The sequence below is a fragment of the Sarcophilus harrisii genome, chromosome 5, assembly GCF_902635505.1.
Source record: "Sarcophilus harrisii chromosome 5, mSarHar1.11, whole genome shotgun sequence".
NCBI classification, from domain to species: domain Eukaryota; kingdom Metazoa; phylum Chordata; class Mammalia; order Dasyuromorphia; family Dasyuridae; genus Sarcophilus; species Sarcophilus harrisii.
The window spans coordinates 183,153,523-183,174,574 of record NC_045430.1 but is presented as its reverse complement, the minus strand read 5'-3'; the positions used below and the strand labels follow the sequence as shown (position 1 = coordinate 183,174,574).

The 21,052-nt window shown below is 37.0% G+C and overlaps 1 protein-coding gene across 1 annotated transcript in view; it reads right to left on the bottom strand.

Moving 5' to 3' along the window:
- Positions 1–19,908, bottom strand: part of BPGM (bisphosphoglycerate mutase) — a 51,028-nt gene extending 31,120 nt beyond the window's left edge. The window contains exon 1 of the mRNA XM_003771626.3: positions 19,784–19,908. The gene's annotated coding sequence lies outside the window, so the exon portion shown is untranslated. The remainder of the gene's footprint in view (positions 1–19,783) is intronic.
- Positions 19,909–21,052: the final 1,144 nt, after the last annotated feature.

Sequence of the window (21,052 nt, the reverse complement as noted above, 5' to 3'; positions counted from 1 at the left end):
TGGATATCACAACCAAGTGGCCTCAGATTTTTTTTTTTGGTAAGTGTGGGGGGAGGAGAGACAGCAATTATGAGACCACCTAAATTGTAATGGTCTTACAATGTATATCAGTGCAAGAAAATATATCAAAAATTAAATTACAGATCACTGACACATGCATAAAATGATGTACGTGTGTGTGTGAGTGTGTGTATGTGTATGTAAGTATAAAACCCAGCAAAGCACCAGACTAGGAACTGGGCTTTTCTCCCCTGTGAGAGCTTTACTTTAAAAGGTTCAGTTTCCTTTTGAGCTCTGTATCCCCTTTCTCCTGCTCCTCACCCTGGTTTTATTTAGCACGGTGCCCTAAACTACTCAATGTTTAGTGAACTCAATTTCTGTCCCAGTTCTCCCAAATGATGACTCTCGTTTTCCTGTTGCTGCAAAAGGTTGCAAAAGAAACAGGGAGGTTATGCTTTGAAGCTTAAGAGGCTCATTTTGCAGCATAAAGAGGAAGAGGGCAGGTTTCACAAAACATCTCTAAGTCTCTATCTCTAAGATAGTATCACAGAGTTAGGAGGGCCCCCGAGGATACTCTAATTCCCACATTTGATAGATGAGGAAAATGAGATCCCAAGAGGGGAAATCAAATATCTTAGATCTCAAAGTGTTTAAAGAACATTAATACTATGTATAGTATCATATACATGCTTTGAAAGAAAGAAACCCCATGGTTGAAAACCAAATTCCTAAGGGAACAAGGGAGCCAGTTCTGTCTGCAAACTAGGGTATTATTCTAATGCTTTGGCACAATTTCAGCACAACAACATAGAGTACTAATGAATATTGTAAAACAGGATTGATGGAATTGAGAGGTACAAAGCTCTATATCTATAGGCTTGGGCAGAAAGAGAAGTCAGGAATTTGAAGCACATCAGCATTCAGATTAGCAGAAAAAGGTCAGCTCAGTATGGAGTCAATACATCCCTCCCCCTCTCCAATCCTACGGCCATACACACATTTAAGTTCCCGTTTTTCAAAAAAAATTGAATTTTTAAAAAAAGTAGCCACCACATAAATACAATCAACTTATAAATTGTTTAGAGGATGACCATGCAATAGGAATGGACTGCTCTCTATACTTTTGTTCTGCACCAAGGAAGAAGCTTCATGTTTTGAAAGAAAAAAAAGGAAAGGAAAGGAAAAAAAGTAAAGGTGATTGTTTTATTGTTTTCTGGTTTAGTCAGATTATGGCTAAAACAGGTGGTTCTAAAACCTCTTACAAAATCTTTTGTTCAAAATTTTTTCTCTTCTTCTCCCCATCCTCTCCCCTACACGACAAGCAATCCAGTATATATTAAACATGCAATTTTTCTATACATATTTCCACATTTTCCAGGCTACACAAGAAAAATAAGATCAAAAAAGGAAAAAAAATGAGAAAAGATTAAACAAACAACAAAAAAGGTGAAAATACTATGTTGTGATCTACAATCAGTTCCCACATGGCTCTCTTAATCACAAAACTATTGAAACTGGCCTGAATCATCTCATTATTGAAGAGAGCCACGCCCATCAAAATTGATCATTGTATAATATTGTTGTTGCCATGTACAATGATCTCCTGGTTCTGCTCATTTCACTTAGCATCAGTTCATGTAAGTCCCTCCAGGTCTCTCTGGAATTATTCTGCTGAACGTTTCTTATAGAACAATAATATTCCACAACATTCATATACCATAACATTCAGCCATTCAAATCCCAACTGATGGGCATCCACTCAGTGAAATCTTTTCTAAGGTCACTCACTAACAAGTGACATAGATCTAGATCAGTGGTTCTCAAAGTATGGTCTAGAGAATCCTGGGGATCTCTGAAACCCTTTTAGAGGGTCTACAAATTCAAAAATAGTTTTTATTTCCAATATGGTAAATGTCTATAAATATAACCCAGATAAACAAAAATGCTTTGGAGAGATCCTCAATAATTTTTAATAGGATAAAGACACTGAAAACAAAAGTTTGAGAACCACTGATCTAGATGAAGTAGACAGGGACTCAAAATTGTGGAGGATCTATTAATCATGACATCAGGAAAGTAATGCCATGACTTGTAAATGAATTTGGATTTAAGTGAGGAAGGTCTAGGCAAAGTCACAAGGGTCACTCCTCCAGAGTCATGTGGGTCCAGAGAGAAGATATAGATCAAGACAACTGGAGATAGCTTGGATACAATGGGAGACCTTGGGCTTTTTAAATTAAGGTCTTTAACAGGTCTCAGTTTGACTTAAACACTTAAACATTGCCCATTCAGAGATTGAGGATAAGTAAGAAATGAGGGAAAGAATGGCCTCGATTACCTAGTCAAAAAAAAAAAAAATCTGCAAAAGATTAATCTATAAATCTATTCATTAGATTAGAACAGGCTCTCCACCTTCATTTAGGCCCTCCTTAACTTTCTCTCCTAGATTAATGCTGCTGCAACCTTCTAATAGGATTCCTGACTGTTGTGATATGGGAGCCACCTGCCAGTGGCTGCTGGAGGTCTAACTCAGACCTGTAGAATGGATCTCTTCATGTGACAGGATGATAATGATACAAGGAGACTGAGAGGCAATTGCATTCTCCGACCTCTCTCCTCTTCCCCCTTGCCTCCAATTTATTTCATTCCCAAGCCACAAGGAACATCTGTAAAGGCTGCTTTGTAACTCCTTCAAGTGTTATGATTCACAGCTGTGGAGGCTCTCAGAGAATTGACCTGTCCCTTCACTTAGGCATGGCAACACCTGGCTTCTAATTTTTCTCTTAAGTCCAACGTCTCTCTAAAAGTGTCAAAACAATCTACTCAACATATAATTTTTGGATATAGTCAAATGTGGGAATTTGTTTTGCTTGGTTATACATAATTGATGTCTTAAAAGAGCTTTATTTCATCTTTTTTCTTAAGATGGGAGGGAAAGAATCGATTTTTGTTCATTTAGAAACACTCTTCTCAAAGTATAAATCTTATCTTGGGGCTCCCTGGCTATAGAACTTTAGGTGGGTCCCTATTGCCATTAGAATAAAATACAAACTCCTCAGTTGGACATTTAAAAGTCCTTCATGAACTAATGATGAAAAATGCTACATACCTCCAAAGAAAGAAATGAAGGATTCTGAATGAAGATTGAGGCAGATATGGGTGTTTTGGGGTTTTTTTTGGGAGGGGGAGTTTAGGTTGTTACCTTCTTTATTATCCTTGGGTTTGTTTTTCTTTTGGTCTACATTGTCTTTTACAACATGGGTAACATGGAAATGCTTTACATGACTGTACATGGATATACTATATCAAGGTCTTTGCCTTCTCAAGAGAGGGAGAGAATTTGGAACTCAAAATTTTAAAATATGAATGCTAACATTTTTCGTTTATATCTAATTGAGGGTAAAAACATAAAATCAAAGTCTTTCACTATGAAGAATTGACTACCTTTCCAGACTTTTCCCTTTACTTATTTCAAATATTTTTTGTTATAAGCCAAAATGATTTTCTGACTCTTCTTTAATATCATCTCAATTCCCCAGTCATTAGTGTGTTAGTAGTCCCTCCTTAAGCATGTACATACATGTTTATCCCAGATAGAATGAGTTCCTTGAGCTATTTTTCCCTCCTATTTTTGTCAGGGTATTCCTAGCACCTGACACATAATAGATGTTTAGTAAATGTTTATTAGATTGGTTCTACTGAAGGATTCAAGCTCCTTTAGCCTAGAAGAAAGACTAAAATGAAGGATTGGGAGCAGTTAGGTGGTCTAGAGCTTCTTCAATTTCTTCGGTTAACAATCCCTTTTCACCCAATAAATTTATGCTGTCCTATCTCAAATTTGAGCAGAGGTGCTTCTAGCAGCACATGCAAAGTATGTGTGTGGTGTGTTCAGAACCAAGGCTGTAGTGAAGTTGGGTGATGATGTATTATGGGAAAGTGCTGCCAGAAACACCTTGGATTCATTACACTTTGATTCTGAATTAATTTTTGGTGACTGGATTTGGAAATCTTTTACTCTTGTCAATTTTTTTGCAATCCTCACATCAGTTAGTAGACCCCATATGGGATCACAATCCATAATTTAAAAAGCGCCAGAACTAAAAAGGGGAAGACTTGAATCCAAATCTGATCAGACATTTGACACAACTAGCTGTGTGACCCCAAGTCATTTAACCCAGACTGTCTTGCAAAAGCAATAAATTAAAGTGGAACAAAGGATTACACATGGTATAAGAGCCATGTTATTTATTAGAAAAGGGGGGTTAAGGATATGCTGTTGGTTCATAGAGGGCAGAAGGAGAAGTAGGGGAATATGGGGCAGATGAAATGTGACTTAATTTTGGCTTTTTGTTTTGGCTTAATTTGAGAAAGACTAAAGAACAATGTCTCAAAATAGAACATGTTATCACTTGGTTAGTGAGTTCTTGGTCAAAGAAGATATTCAAACAAAAGCTGGAAACTCATTAGTTAAGGATGTTATGAAAGAAATTTGGGGGGGGGGGGAAGTTGACACTTAAGTAGTAAAACAGAGGGGTGGAGAGAGGGAAAGGACTTGCAGCTTCCCTTTCTTTTAAAGAAATTCAAGAGTTGTCTTATCTTTAAAAAACAAAGCAAACTTGGGGAAAAAAAAGTAAACAATCTTCTCTCTCCCTTTTCCAAAGCCCCTCCTATTTTTCCCTATTCAGTTTATTTGTTTTATCTTTATAACCTCAGTGCCTTTTATAGTAGGTGTTGACTGAACTCAAAAAGAGATAAAATAAATGAATCAAAACTCAAAGAGAAACCAACAAGGAATATAAAGAACAAGAGGGGGCCAGGTTAAGTGGAACAATAATATCAGTAGTACTTGGAAGAAAATAGCCATAAGAAAAATAAACTTCTTGATGACCAAAAGTAAATTAAAAGGCAAAAAAACAAACCCTAAAAACTAAAAATCTATTATTAAATCAGCCATCAATGTGAGAACAGCTAAACAAATTGTGTTACATAAGAAGGTAATGGAATAGTATTTCTCCCCAAGAAATGAAAAAAAAAAATCTCTATAGCAGAAACTGAACAGAACTTGGAGATTAATTTACATAAGGACCACAACATTTTAAGGAAAAACAACTTTGAAAGGCTTAAGAATTCTGATCGATACAATGACAGCATTATTACCTACCCCATAATGGAGAAGTTGAGATGAAGGGTGCAGAAAGACATTTTTGGATATGGCAACTATGTGGATTTGTTTTGTCTATGCTGATTTTTGAAGTGATTTTTTTAAAAAAGTGGTTTACATTACATTGAATTCCCAATCCCTATATTTATGCACACCTCCATTTTTGATTTCCTTCACAAGCTAATTGTACAATATTTCAGGGTCTGATTCTTTTTGTACAGCAAAATAACGTTTTGGTCATGTATACTTATTGTGTATCTAAGTTATATTTTAATATATTTAACATCTACTGGTCATCCTGCTATCCAGGGGAGGGGTGGGGGTAAGAGGTGAAAATTGGAACAAGAGGTTTGGCAATTGTTAATGCTGTAAAGTTACCATGTATATATCCTGTAAATAAAAGGCTATTAAATTTAAAAAAAAAAAAGTGGTTTAGTTTTTTTCTTTCCCTGGGTTTTGATGGGGAGGTGTTTACAAGAGAGAAATCAAAAACAAGAGGGCTACTGAAATGTTTTGTTGTTGTTGTTTATGCACAGAAGGGGACAGAAAGAAGTATCAGATAATTAGGAAACTTTTGAAATTAACTTGTGGAATTATATATTATTTTTAAGAAGCAATGGTATATCAGGCAGCTGGATGACAGCATAGAGTACTGATCCTGAGGTCAAGAGAACCTGAGTTCAAATCCTGCCTCAAACACAACACTAGTTGTGTGACCCTAACCAAGTCAATTAGCCCCAAATTGCCCATAATCATCTTTTTATGAGGTGGGTATGGAAATGCTCTTCTTATTCATTCCATTATTAATCTCCTGCAAATTGGCCTCCTACTCCACCAATATGCTACAGTAGTGGTTCTCAACAGAGATCAGATGTGCCCAAGACTCTTCTACAGCTGCGAGGTCATACTAAATATGCTTTTAATTTCTAAGATTGTTGCTGACAGTGTATGTTAGACCTGGAGTCAGGAAGACGCATTCAAATCCAACTTAGATTAACTATGTGACCTTGGGCAAGTCATTTACCCCAGCTTGCCTCATATTCCTTGCCATTAAATTAGCTGAAGAAAGAATGACCAACCCTCTGGTATTTTTGCTAAGGAAAATGAGGCCACAAAGTTGGATGTGATCAAAAATGACTAAATATCAACAACATGAAATAATTCACAAAAAAATTACTTTCTAAAGAATCTTCAATAATTTTTAAGGGTGTAAAGAGTCCTAAAACCAAAAAGTTTGAGAACTGACTCTTCTACAAATCACAAAATGTCTCCTACTAGCTAAATACAATAGCATTCCTCCCTCCCCCAGTTCCTAAACATTTCAAGAGTCAGCGAAAGTACCCACTATGCACAAAATTTTCCACTGAAGTCTTATTATAATACATCATATGTCCCCTTCCCTATACTCCACCATCCTAGTTCATTACCACTGTCCTGCAGTATGTAGCTTCCTAACTGGTCTCTTGGCTTCGAGTCTCTTCTGTTCTATTGCTTCCTCACAAGTAGAAATGATTTTCCTAAATCCCAAACTGAAGAAGTTTCAGCGGCTCCCTTTACTTCCAGGGAAAAAACTCTTATGCCTCTGAAAGTCTTTCATAGCCTGATGGCAAACTCCCTTTCCAGTCTTACTGAACATCGCTCTCCTTTGTGTTCCCTACAGTTTTTGCCCTCTCTCACAAACTCTAGCACCTGAAGCCACACCTTTAGTTTAGCTGTTCAAGGCTGGCATTTGTTTCTCACTTCCTTCTACCTCTTAGAATTATTAAATCTCTAGTTTCCTTCAAAAATCAGCTCGGTTATCTTCTACATGAAGCCTTTCCCAATCACTCCTTTAACACAAATTACCTTGTAATATCCCTGGTGTTCTGCCCATAGGACAGCCATGACCAGCCTTTCCCTTTGTTCTGAACATTGCATTCTGTTCCTTGTAACTATATACATACACACAGATACATAAACCACTTCCACAACTTAGAATGTAAGTCTCCCAGAGAGAGTGTTCCACTTATGTCTCTAATTTCAACCTTCAGCACTTGGCACATTGCCTCACATCTTGTAGATACTTAATAAATGATTATTAATCAATTGGTGTCTGAAAGCCATGCTAGCAGAGCTGAAGCCTAAGTTTGTCAGACTAAGTTGAAGATGCTTTGAGTGTGGTCCCAATGATGAATTATGTGGCTAGCAATGCATTTAAATTCAGTGAGCATTTCATTAAAAGGTAGAGGACTGGGTGAACTGAGAGCTGAGCTCATATCCAGGAAGTTCTAATTCAAATCCAGCCTCAAACTCTAACTAATACTCTTTGACACTGAGGAAGTTACTTAACTTCTTCCTACCTCAGTTTCCATAACTGTAAAATGGGAATAAGATAGCACCTATCTCACAGGGTTGGTGTGAGAATCAAATGAGGTAATATTTGTGACATACCCACAACATGCTACTATAAATACTTGGTCCCTTCTGTTGGGCACAGCAAATCATGAAGATCTCAAGATAAAACAGTGTTACAATCTACATCATTATTCATGCTGTAGAAATTGTGGTTTTTTTTTTTTTTTTCCTTTCTATTGCTATCAGTTTCTTCCAGTGTCTCTCCTATCCCCTATTCTTCTCCTTGCTAGCATGTGTCATTTTTGCTCCTCTGTCACTACATTTGTTTCCTCTAACATTTCAACTGTTCTTATGGCTTTAAACTCTCCCTTCTAAATAAGTAACTTCCAAATTGGCTTCTCTATCTATCCCTGTCTTCTGATACATTATTGTGTCCCTTTGATAGATAAATACCACCACTCCCTTAGTAATGCCTCCTTGTTGCCCTCAGGTAAATTAAGAGGGGGAGAGATTTGCCTTCTAAAGTTATAACCCTGGGATTTTTGATCTTTTCCTTTCTTTTTCCTCCTTAATGCTATCCTTCCTTCCCCCACATCTTCCCCACCAAGTCCGATCTTACAGTAGTTAACTTTGTACCAAGCAAGACTATTTGTTATAGTTCAAAGGAAGCTCAGCAGAGTGATTTCAGAAAAACCTGGAAAGACTTAAACTGATGCAGAATGAAGTGAATAGAATCAGAAGAAATAACAATAATATTGTACAATGATCCACTGTGACTAACTTAGTTATTCTTAACAATATAATGATATAGGACAAATTCAAAGAATTTATGATAAAAATTGCTATCTATATCCAAAAGACTTAGGATAAAAATGCTGTCTTTAGAGAAATAACTGATGACATCTGAATATAAACCAAAGCATTCTATTTTTCACTTTCTCTCTTTTTAAATTCAAGTTTTCTTCTACAAGATGACTAACATGGAAATATTTTATATGATTGTACATATATAATCTGTATCAGACTGCTTACCATCTTGGAGGAAAGGAAGGGAAGGTTAGAATTTGGAACTCAAAACTTAAAAAAAAAAACAAATGTTAAAAAATGTTTTTGTATGTAATTGGGGGAATAAAATATTTTTTGAAAGGAAGCTCTGTTACAAACCATTTATGGTGTTGTTTAGGCTGGAGTTAGAGATATAAATGGTTATTTTACTCAGTTTTGAATTATCATGGGTTCCTAATCTATGGTCTATAAATTTGTGGGGTTTTTTATATTTTGATAACATTTTCAATATAACTGACTTCATCTGTTACATATTTTATGCATTTAAAAATATTATTCTGAGAAATAGCCCAAAGGGATCCATGGTGCACAAAAAGGATCCTGATTTAAAGCATTAAGCTCTTTTCTCTTCTCCAGATGAAAATCTTCTCTAAATCTCGATTACTGAAGTTACTGTTCTTGTTACTAGTTCATTCAATTCCCACCACAGATCCAGGCTGGTTTTTCTATTTTATAGAAAGGCATAGAACCCTTTTCTTCCTTTGTCTTGTGTTCTGTTTCAAAGTCAATGGATCTCTTGCTTCAAGTCTGCATCCCTGGTGTTCTGCTTTCAGGATGGCCATGACCTGCCTTTCACTTTGTTCTGAACATTGCACTCTGTTCCTAAGCCAAGTCTTCTATTTTGACTCCTCCGGACTCTTATTACTTGTTTCCCTTTCTTCTCCACTTCCTGACTTTAATGCCCTTTTTTAAAAAAAAAATTAGATTATATATTCCAGTCATTTAACTCTGAAAACTTATATTGGTGATCAATCAACTTTTTCAACAAATACTTTAAAACAAGAAACAGAAGAAGGTGAAGGATTTTCACCATGAGAGTCACTGGGGATACAGAGGTAAAAGTAAAATTTTCTGTTCTCAAGGAAGTTACATTCTAGCCAAGAGATTCAACATATACAAATATATAAAATAGATACAATATTAACATAGGGGAGGCTATTAGCAGGTGAGAGGAGGAAATCTGAAAAGACTTCATATAGAAAGTATTACTTGAATTAAGCCTTTAAGAAAACCAAAGATTGAAAACTGCTGAAGTGAGGAAAGTATGTTCTAATCATGAAGTGGGGAGTGGATGAGGGGGGTGGTTTGGGCAGCCAGCATCATGACAGATGAAAATGTGCCATATATGAGGAAGAATAACTTTTTGTCTTCCAACATTACAATCTCAAATACCACATGGAGATCAACCAGAAACATCAATATTGATTAAACCTTCACCTATACATCTAACTGGGATACCCTAGCATTTCTTTTGGTAAGTAATGTCTCCATACTTAATTTCCACCTCCAAATTATTGGACCTGTCCTTCATCAATTCCAAGATTTAAGGATTAGATATATTTGTTTTGCCTTTCACCAATATAGTTCCATCTGTATAAAGAATATCCCAACAAAAACACAATTTTCTTTTTCATCTCCCAAGAGTCAAGTCTCTGGTATCTGACTCTTGCTTTAGCCCTCTAGTCCAGGATTATGACTTAAGCAGCATCCTTACTGATCTCTTGCTTCTAGTCTTTCCTCATAGCCTAGCCTGTAGGTCACTTCCAGATTAGACTTTCAGTGTCACCATATTTCTACCCAGTTTAGAATAATCTCCCATGGCATAAGTCCAAGTTGTTGGTCTGGCTTTCAAAGACCTCGAGAAGTTGGCTCTAACAATAGTTTCTTTTCTGCTACACTTTAGACAACTTCAGCTCCAGGCAGGTTGGTTTTTTCAGTCTCTTCTTCTCCCCGATCCCAGAGGGCACTCCTTTGTCATTGCTGAGGAAGTCATCACTGCCTGAAATGCCCTCCTCCATTTCTACATGCTTACATTCTACTTCACTTACATTCCATCTTTTCTACAACACTAGTCCTAAGATACTCTGCCCTCCTCCAATTCCTACCATATTTGAATGAGTACTAACTAATTTAACACTTCATTATTCATGCATCAGTTTTGTCTCCCACTGGAATTTTTAAAAGTTAGGGAAGTTTTTATATAAGTCTTCTGTACCTCCTTCAGTAAATAGTGGCGTATAGTGGTCTTAGAATGAAGAAGATCTGGTTTTAAGCCTTACTTGAGGAATGGAGAAGTCTCATAACCTTTCAATCACCCCAGGCAACTATGACTAAGCTGAAGCTAAGGGAGTCTCTGGTTTACATGGGTGGAAAAACTTTCCATAACTTAGGTTCCTCCACTGAAGTCACAAGTCTGAAGCCAACCCAATTAAAACAAACAACTCTTCTTCATCATCTTACTGAGCACTTAGGTGCCTAAGAGGTCTCTTTACTAGGGAGTTTCTTTGGAAGAAAGAGTGGAAGGTGAAGCATTTATGTCTTTAAATTGTCACATACATATCCTCCAAGCCCAATTATTGTCATTGTATTTTGAGAATGTTATACATCTGTGAAATGTCTTCATTTAATAGAAATTTTGCTGAGCCATACCTCAATCAACATGTATATGCTCAAAAGCAGTTTCCATGCATTCTTCTTGTCAACACCAATACAAAAATGTGGTTTAAGGAATCAGTTGATTATTATTCAGTTATAAGTGTACCAAAGAGGGTAGGTTTGAGCCTCTTGCTTTATGGGAGATATATTTCCTGTTTAAGAAAGCCTCATTTCCTCCATTGGGACATTCTGATTTTACAGTGACCCTCCAAGTGGACATACTGTTCACAAAAGACAATTCAAGATCAAGGTATAGCCTGTTGGAAACAGAGTGCTGGGGAAGGGTCAGGGAAGCATGTCCTTTCTATATTATTTTATCCATTATAGAATCTCTGGTCCTTATGCCATGCCTTGTTAATTCCAAATACAGTTGTCATTACTCTACAGAAAAGGAACCTGAGGTTCTGAGACAGAACTTAGGTTACTTGCCTAAGGTCACACCAAGAAGGTACTTTCCCCACAAATTTAGGGCTTCCTCTTTTGGCACTGATGTTCCTCTTATACATCAAGATTTCATAGGAAGTGTTCCTATGTATCCATCCTTCTCTAAATACCCATGGGTCATTTTCTTATTTCACTGTCCAAGTACCTGGAAGTTTCCCCAACTGGCTAACAATAGTTTCTTTTCTGCTACACTTCAGACAACTTCAGTTCCAGGCAGGTTGGTTTTTTTCAGTCTCTTCCTCTTCCCAGTCCCAGAGGGCACTCCTTTGTCATTGCTGAGGAAATTATCACTATAATACTACATAGTACAAAGTGAAAGTCTTCTAATGCATTTAGAGGATTAAATAGAAAGTGATCCACTAGCCTATTTGATCAACCCTTGAGTTTATTTAGAACAAGAACAAAGTCCAACATAACCTGACACTCCCCTATCTTCCAGTTTTCTTATACTTTCCTCTCCAATAGTATTCTTTGACCCAGTGACACTGGCCTCCTGGCTGTTCCATGAATAAGACACTCCATCTGTCAGCTTAGCTCCTGACATTTTCTCTGGTTATCTGCCCTGCCTCCCTCTTCTACTCCAACGATTGACCTCCCTGGCCTCCTTTAGGTCCCAACAAAAATTCTACTTTTTACGGAAAGGCTTACCCAACCCCACTTAATTCTAATACCTTTCCTTTGTTAATTATTTCTTATTTACCTGTTTACTCTGTACATAACTTATTTGTGTATCCATCTGTTTGTCTCTGTACACATAAACATACACACACACACACACACACATATATTTATTTATTTATTATGTTGTCTTCTTCCATTAAGTTGTGAGCTCTTTGAGGACAAGAACTCTTTTGCTCCCCTCTTTTTTAAAAACCCCAGTGCTTTGTATAATGCTTAGTTACTTAATGATCATTTAATAAGTACTTATTGACTGACAGTTGATTTCTAGAAGGAGATACCAATATAGGAAGATGAGGCAGAAGACTACAATAGGGTAAGTCTTATCTCAGTTAAAGTAGAAGAATTCCTTGGACTTTCTATAAAAATTCTCCTGTCCAAGGAAGCCAAACTTATTGATTAACAGCAACCACAACAACCCAATCATAAAATATGACCATGAGCACTTGCTTGTCTCTTAGCAAAGGTTTGTGGAAGCTTAGAACTGGAAGCACCCTTGGATCCAATCCCATTTCACAGATAAGAAAACAGATTCTGAGCAGTTTAGAATCATAGAATTACAGGGACTTAGAGGTCACTTAGGACAATATCACTTTTTAAATTAAAGCTTTTTATTTTCTAAATATATACTTGGATAATTTTCAACATACATCCTTAATGAAACCTTGTATTCTAGTTTTTTTTTTTCCCTCCCTTTCCCCACCCCCTCCCTCAGATGGCAAGTAATCCAATATATGTTAGACATGTGCAATTCTTCTATACATATTTCTACAAATATCATGTTGCACAAGAAAAATAAGATCAAAAAGGAAAAAAAGAGGAAAAAATGCAAGCAAACAACAACAAAAAAAGGTGAAAATACAATGTTATGCTCCATACTCAGTCCCATGTCTCTCTTCATCACAAGACCATTGGAACTGGCCTGAATCATCTCATTGTTGAAGAGAGCCAAGTGGGATATTTTACATATGAAAAAATAAAGGCTCAGGGATGGTGATAAGTCACAAATGTCATAATCATGAGAAATGGAATCTGAAGCTACCTCCTCTGGTTCCAGAGCCAGTGCTCTTTTCATTATACCAAGGTAACACTGCTAATAAATGGTCAAGGGTCTATACTAGAACAGACACTAATTATAATGGTTGCAGTAAAATGGCAGACCCTGGCTCTACTTCTGCCTAACTGATGACCCCATCCATCTAGTCTCCTTCAATCTGGATATAACAGGTTCCTAGAAAGCAGGGTCTATCTGGCCTATTTATTTTTCCAGCACTTAATAATTGCTTTTTCATCTGTTCATTTCTAATCCCTTCCTTTAAAAAATCCCTTTATTTATATTTAAGGATTTTTAAAAATCAGCATCTAATCAGGGATAATATTGACTCCCTGCTCATGTGCCCTTCTATTTGTCAAGAACATTTACTCCAGCAGCCTTCTCTTTCAAGTCCCTCCCCCCAAAATTTGACCTCTTCTTCCCTTAGTTGTCTTAAAACAAACTGAGGGAATTGAATGCTGGCTTGGGAAACAAATTGATTGTCAAGTACTGGAATACTCAGATCAGCAGAAGCCAGGACTTAACAAAGCTTGTATCTTGCTTGGGGTAACACCCCCCAGTGTAAATAATGACAAGCTGGTTTCCCCTAAATAACATACAAGTTCCAATCCATTAGCACACTGTAGCTCCCTCCCCCCCCCCCCCCCCCCCCCCCCCCCCATACTTAGAATCACAGGAAGAAAGAGGTGATTAAAAGGAGAGAAGTTCTGATTAGCACAGAGCAGGTGGGAAACCAGGTGCAACAGTCAGACAAGAATTAGAAATGACCAGTTCTTGGCATCTCACCAGTCACAGTCCCTCGGCTCAGCCTACAGCACTGAGTGGAAAGGGTGGCAGAAAAATGAGATAAGTTTTGTGGAGGAGATAGGTGAAAGAGGATTACTACCTAGGCTGTGCCAGAGCAAGCCTGAAGGAAAAGCCAATCAGTGAAATTTTCAGCATGAGCATCTGCATCTTAGAAACTGCCAAGTTTTATAAAGTGAGGCTTCATTTGCTATGTACAGTTTAGACTTAAAGTGATGGGGAAAATGTTAATAATGCAGATTAAATTTTAAAGTGTGACCTTCTCTGAAGAGCCAGTTGTTAAACACTTAGCACTACACCACTGGACTCAACATAAGATATGGTTGAAAATGGGAGAAGGGCTTTCAATGTTTGAGAAGATTAAGTTGAAAAACTTGCTAGGAGCAACATAAAAATCTTAAGCCTACCCTAACACAAATGCAATGGGGTTCTGATTATCATTTAATCAGTTTGTTTTCTTAAAGTATTGGTTTGCCAGATAGGTTCAATTTCACTGAAATTTGGCTACCAATCTTAACTATTTTACTTTTTCTTCCTATTCACAGGATAAGAATCTCTATGATTTCTGAAGTCCATTTAAACTCTTTGGCCACCGTAGTGATTTTCTGTATCAATTACTATTCAGAAAAACTCTGAACATCCTATGTCTTGGAAACATTTTAGTTCCAGAATTTGATACTGTAATAGTCACTTTGTATCTGTTTTGTGTTTATAACAGTACACAATGAAGGGATAAGGCCCATTACAAGGAAGAATTACTTATAAATCAGGGTTTGAAAATCCTAATTTTTTGTATTATAGACTCTTAAAACTGGAAAAGAACTTTGAACACACTGAGTTGAATACTCTTGCCTTATAGATGAGAGAATTTAGACTCTTTTTAAGGCTCTGTTTTTATTTGTCCAATCATATAAAATTTAGTGTGACCACAGCTATACAAAGCCTTTTAACTCATCAAACATTCTTCATTTTCAATAAACGCTTCTGCCTTTCTTACTGTCACAGTACTAATTAGTGAGTGGTTGCTCTGCAAGGTAGTATGAAATTATTGATACTCTATGAACAGTCATTAGGCATTTATAAAGTTTTTACTAAATGCCAGAGACTATGGTAGGATTTTAGCTTTCAAAGACCAATTAATAAATAATCAATCTCTAGCCTCAAAAAACTATCAGGGGAAACAAAATGTGTATATATAAAACATACATGTTAACACTTGAAAAACATTGAAAATAGAACTACAAATAGAAATTTTATCCATGAGTTTAGCAATTGTTCTTCCCTACTAGAGAAAGTCACATGATTTCAGAATTGGAAAGTCAAAGGCCAGCATGTTCAACCTATGACTTAACAAGCATCCTTTCTTCAACACGCCTTCCTTTAGCCTTTGCTTGAAAACCAACTTCTAGTGAAGATAAATTTCTTCACTTTTGAGAAAAAGTATTTCCCTTTTAGATACTTCACATTTTCAGTAAATATTTTCCTTAAAGGCAACTAGATGGCTCACAAGGGCTGGAATTAAGAAACTTGTGTTAAAACCTGACCTCAGACAATTACTAGCTGTGTCAACCAGGACAACTCATTTAACTTGTCTGTCTCAGTTTTTTTCAACTATAAAAGGGCGATAATAATAACATCATCTTCCTGCATTGTTGTGAGGCTCAAATAAGATATTTGTAAAGCACTTAGTAAAGAGCTTGGAAAACAGTAGTTAGTTGGTAAGTTCTTGTTCATTTTCTTCCTTCCATCAAATCTGTCTCTTTACAATTTCTACTATTGTTCCTAGTTTTATCTCCTAGGATCAAGCAGAATAAATTTAATTCCTCTTTCATAATATGGTCCTTGAAAGACTTGAAGACATCTAACCTGTGCCCAACAACACCTATCCCCTCACTACCATTACCAAGTCATCAGTCTAAATATTCCTACTTCTTCTAATTAACCCTTAAGCAACAAAAATCATTAAGCCCTTCATTTTCCTGATCATTCTCCAGCTTCTTAATGATCTCCCTCTAAAATGTAAGTCCAGAAATGAGCACATTATTCTGGATGTTGTCCCTGACTAGTATGCTGCTAGGCTATTAGGGTTTCAAGAACAAAGAAAAAAATCACTTTGTGTCCTTAAGGAAATTACTTTTTATCAGATGGTACAACACATATACTTATAAAGTATATACATCAATACTTAGAACATTCAAAACAGAGGTTCAAATAGTTTTGTTGATTCATATCAAGCTTGCAGTTAACTAAAAGCTCAAAGTCTTTTTCAAATGCTCTAACCACATTTAACCAGTCTTGTGCTCATGAAATTTGTTTTTTGAACCTCAAGGATGATTTTACATTTATCCTGAGTTTTATCTTGTTAGGTTGAGCTCAAGCCTATCAAGATCTTTTTCAGTCCTGATTTGTCTCCTTGTTTCCTGTTACCTATAAATGTATTAAGTATAACATACCAAACCTAGATCCCTGGTGTACTCTACTAGAACCCAAAATGATATGGAACACTATTCTTTGGATCTAGCCATTCAATCATTTCTGAATCCTACATCTTTCCATTTGACCACAAAAACAGGATAAGGGACTCTGACAAATGCTTTACAAAAATCAGAGCAATCTAAGCAGGTGATTTGACAGATTTGCCTTTTGTAAACCACTGAGCCCCAGAAGAACGCAGGACTTAGCCACCATTACTCAGCACTGGAAATCAATCAGCAGAACTGCCCCCAGGGCAAGTTAAAGCAGCTGTCACTCCTTTGCATTGAACAGACCTCAAGCCTTAAAAAAATGAATAATAATAAAAAAAAAGAACTCTCACTATAGACAGCTTTTACAGAGAGAGAGAAGAACAGACTTCAAATCCTGAGGTTCCTAAAGGCAAAGCAACTACAAATGAAGCCCCAAAGAGAGACATGATCTAGTCCCCGTTTCACAAGGCTTTCTTTGAAGATTGAATAAGGGATCTTAAAAGAGTTAGAAGAAAAATGGGGAAATGAAATGAGATCATTGAAAGAAGAATGGAAAAAACGGAAAAAGAATGCAATGAACAAAAAATTTAATTGATCAATTGCAAAAGGAGCTTAAAAAGGTAACTAAAGAAAATAATACACTAAAAATTAGAATTGAGCAAATGGAAGTGAATGACACAAGACTTCAAGAATCAATCAAACAAAAACAAAAAAAAAGAAGAAAATTATTTTAGAATCACAAGGTAAAACAGCCATCGAAAGAATCCACCAATCACTTCCTGAAAGAGACCCCAAAATTAAATCCCCAAGGAATATCGTGGCTAAATTTCAGAACTATCATACCAAGGAAAAGATACTGCAAGCAACCAGAAAAAAAAAAAAAAAAAAAACAATATAAATATTGAGGAGCCACAATTAGGATTACCCAGGACCTAGTAGCTTCTACCTGAAAGGATAGAAGGGCCTGGAATCTAATATTCCGAAATGCAAAGAAACCTGGATTACAGCCAAGAATAAACTATCAAGCTAAAATGAGCATTATCTTTCAGGGAAGAAGATGGACATATAAAGATATAGGTGAATTTCACCTATTTCTAATGAAAAGACCAGAACTGAACAAAAAATTTGATCTCTAAACACAGAACTCAAAAGAAGCATAAAAAGGTTAAAAAAAAAAAAAGAACTCTTGAGAATTATATTTCTGTATACTTATATTCTATATGTTATATTTCTAAGTTTATTTAGAGAATGTGGGTTTAATTTGATTTTATTATGATAATGTGAAAAAACAGAGGTGAAAAGGGGATCATACTGGAAGAAGAGGGAAAAAAAGGTAAAATAAGGGAAATTACATCTCATGAAGAGGCAAAGAAAACCTATTATAATTGAGGGAAAGAAAGGAAGAAGATGAACATTGTGTGACTCTTACTCTCATCGGATTTAGCTCTAACAAAAAAGAAACAAAGAAATTTGTCTCATGTTATAGGGAAGTAGGAGAGAAAGGGGGAAAAGAAAGGGAAAGACTAAAAGAAGGGAAAACAGAAGAATTAGGGGAAAGGTGTAAAAAAGGGGGGAGGACTGTTAGAGGGAGGTGATCATCAAAAGCAAAATATTGGGGAGGAGGGAAGAGGAATAGGAAAGAGAAAAACATAATCTAGGGTAAATTAAATGGCAGAGAATACAGAATTAGTTATTTTAACTGTGAATGTGAATGGGATTAACTCCCCCATAAAACTGAAGCAAATAGCAGACTGGATTAAAAGCCAGAATCCTACAATATGTTGTTTACAAGAAACACATTTAAAGTATAGTGATACATACAGAGTGAAGGTAAAAGAGGTAAAGGACTAGAGCAGAATATATTATACTTCAGGTGAAGAGAATGTAAACTTCCAGAAGTTGGGTACAATCTTTGCTTTTGTATTTATCTCCAGAATTCAGTTATTTATTATTGATGTAATAATGCTGTTTTAAAGGGTCATATCGAAAACTAGGAACTAGAGAGAGAATTTCTTTCTCCCCCTTTTTTTTTTCTATTATTCTTTCCTTCTGTGCCCTGAATGCCCTGATGAAGATCAGCATCCTCCCACTTGCCTCTACCCAATGGTAGGGTTTTATTTTCTCAGGAACAGTGGGGATAAAATGAGAAAGAAATGGGGTCATTAAGGAGATACACTCTTGACATGTAACTGGAAGAAAAAATAAAATTCTATTAAAAAAAAATCTGAGCAACCTCTTTCTACAGAACCACCCAGACTTACCAATCTACTAACTCTGCAAATATATATGCATATATATATATATAATACATAATGTATATACACATACATATAATAAGCTGACAAGACTGAATTGAAGGGCAGGCAGATCTTTGTATCCTCAGTTCTTGATACATAGTGGGTACTTTATTTGTGGATCAACCTGTTCTTGATAACACCATATAGGTCTTTTAAATTACTGCTTTTTAACAATTCACAGAATCATAGAGCTAGAGTTCTATGGGATGGGGAGAGACTCGGAGACTATCTAGATTAGTTTCATTTCACAGATGAGGAAACCAAAGTTAAAGGAAATTAAAACACTTATATAAGATCACAAAGGGAATATAAGAGATAAGATCTGAACTCGGATCCTGCTTCTAGAGCCAGTGCTCTTTCCACTGTCAACCCAGAAATAGAATTAATAAAATTAATTATGGCATCCTATTTTAGATCTTTCAAAAATAAAAATATATGGATTGAACTATGACATTAGAAAATTTTTAAAAATTTAAATTGAGTCCAATAGGCTATGTAATGGTACCATTTAAATATCCTACTTATAGTACTAAAATAGCCATTTCCTCTCTATAGGCCAAATCTACGTTGAACATCATTTGTAGTACAGTACCTAGCTTTTCAATGAAAGGTTCACATCAAGGGGCCTTCATCACATTCAGCCTCAGCTATAGCCCTAAATCCGATGGAAGCCCATCCACTGCTCACGCTAACTCCTACTTACTCTGGCTGCCAAGGCACCACTACATGTCACACGGGATCGCTATCTAGGGCTGCCAGAGTAGCAGCTGCAAGAAAGGCTCAGAGAAAGGAGAGAGCTTTGGGGGCGGAGGGTGGGGGCGGGGTGGAGAGGAAGAAAGGGAATTTCCAAGGGGTTAGCAATTGGGGGCTGCAAGGGGTGAGCTCATCCCAATCCAACTGCACCAGGGTGATTTTTAAAAATGACCTTCCTCTTTCATCCCCTCCCAAAGCACCTACTTTGCTGTGCAAACACACATGACTATGGCACACAGTAAATAAGAGCTCCTTCCCACCGAGCTGCCAATCCCCAGCAGAAAGCACTTGCCTGACCAAAGACCACTAAGCTCTGCCTCTCCTCCACGCAGCCAGCAACAACCTCGGGTCCTCATCGCTCTCCCAGGCTCAAACAAGCTCATATAGAAGTAGCCAGGGGCGGGAGGGTAAGTTATTTGGGCCTGCCCATTGGCAGGCTGAGCTATCACTCCAGCACTCAGCTGGCTCTCAGAGACAACAGTCCCAGCCCTAGCAAGTGGGACGGGCTCCAAGACACTGGCCAAAGGCCTTTCGTGTTTCCAAACCTCCGGGAGAGGAAGTAACATTTTCATTGGCCTTCTGCAGAGACTGTCACTTGCAAGAGCCAGTAGGCTGGATGATGAGATACCTGGTATGTTTCCCAGCCCAGTGAAAACAGAGACGCTGAAAAGCTTAGCAGGGCCCACTGGGAAAAAAAAATAAACCCTTTGGCCTTGATTAATTAATCAAGGATGCTCCGCCTGTAACTCGGAACCTTGGAAGCAGGATTCGAGTAATAAGAAGGAAATGATCTTACTGCAATAGGAGGAGCTAGCATTAACACGGGAATGAGTCTATTATAAACAATAATCTTCTTGCTCAGAAAATCCTTCTGGTACAGGCGTCTGTGATTTAAGTGCCTTAATTGGATATCAGAGGTTATGAGACATCGCGGTTTCCTGAGTAGACTTTTTTTGGGGGGAAAAAAATTGTTACAGTCACGCAGTCTGCCATAGTCTGGGCCCTGGACAGCCCCCTTCCCTCCAGACATCTTTCAGCTAGGGAGAGATAATGCTCCTTGCCTGGATGCAGACAGGTATTGTGAACTGTAGTGAGTGGGATGCCTCCAAAGCCTTTACAAAGTGGGAAGGAATAGAGGAAGAGACCCCCTGAACAAGGACCTTTGAGACTAGAAGCACCGGCTGCAAGAACCATCCAAAAATAGACCTGGTGACATCTAATCCAACCTGGATTATGACAGACACTTTTTCATGTTAGCTTGGTTTGAGAAAAGAAGACTTTCTTGTGTGCTTTTTAATTCTTAAGCTTTTTCTTCCCTTTGAAATATATACTACATTTATGAAAACATTCTTTTAAAAAAGCCATCATTGGATAGCCTCTTATTAGCAGGATGTTCTGATTTTAGCCTCAATTTTTAAAAATTTCCTTGAGGGAAAAAAATTCAGCAATGCCATAGATGATTCAGTGGAGTCAGGAAGTCCCAGAAATTTATTAATTGTGTAACCCTAGGGGCAAATCACTTTAATTTCTCTCAGAATAAGTTTTCTCATATGTAATTTGA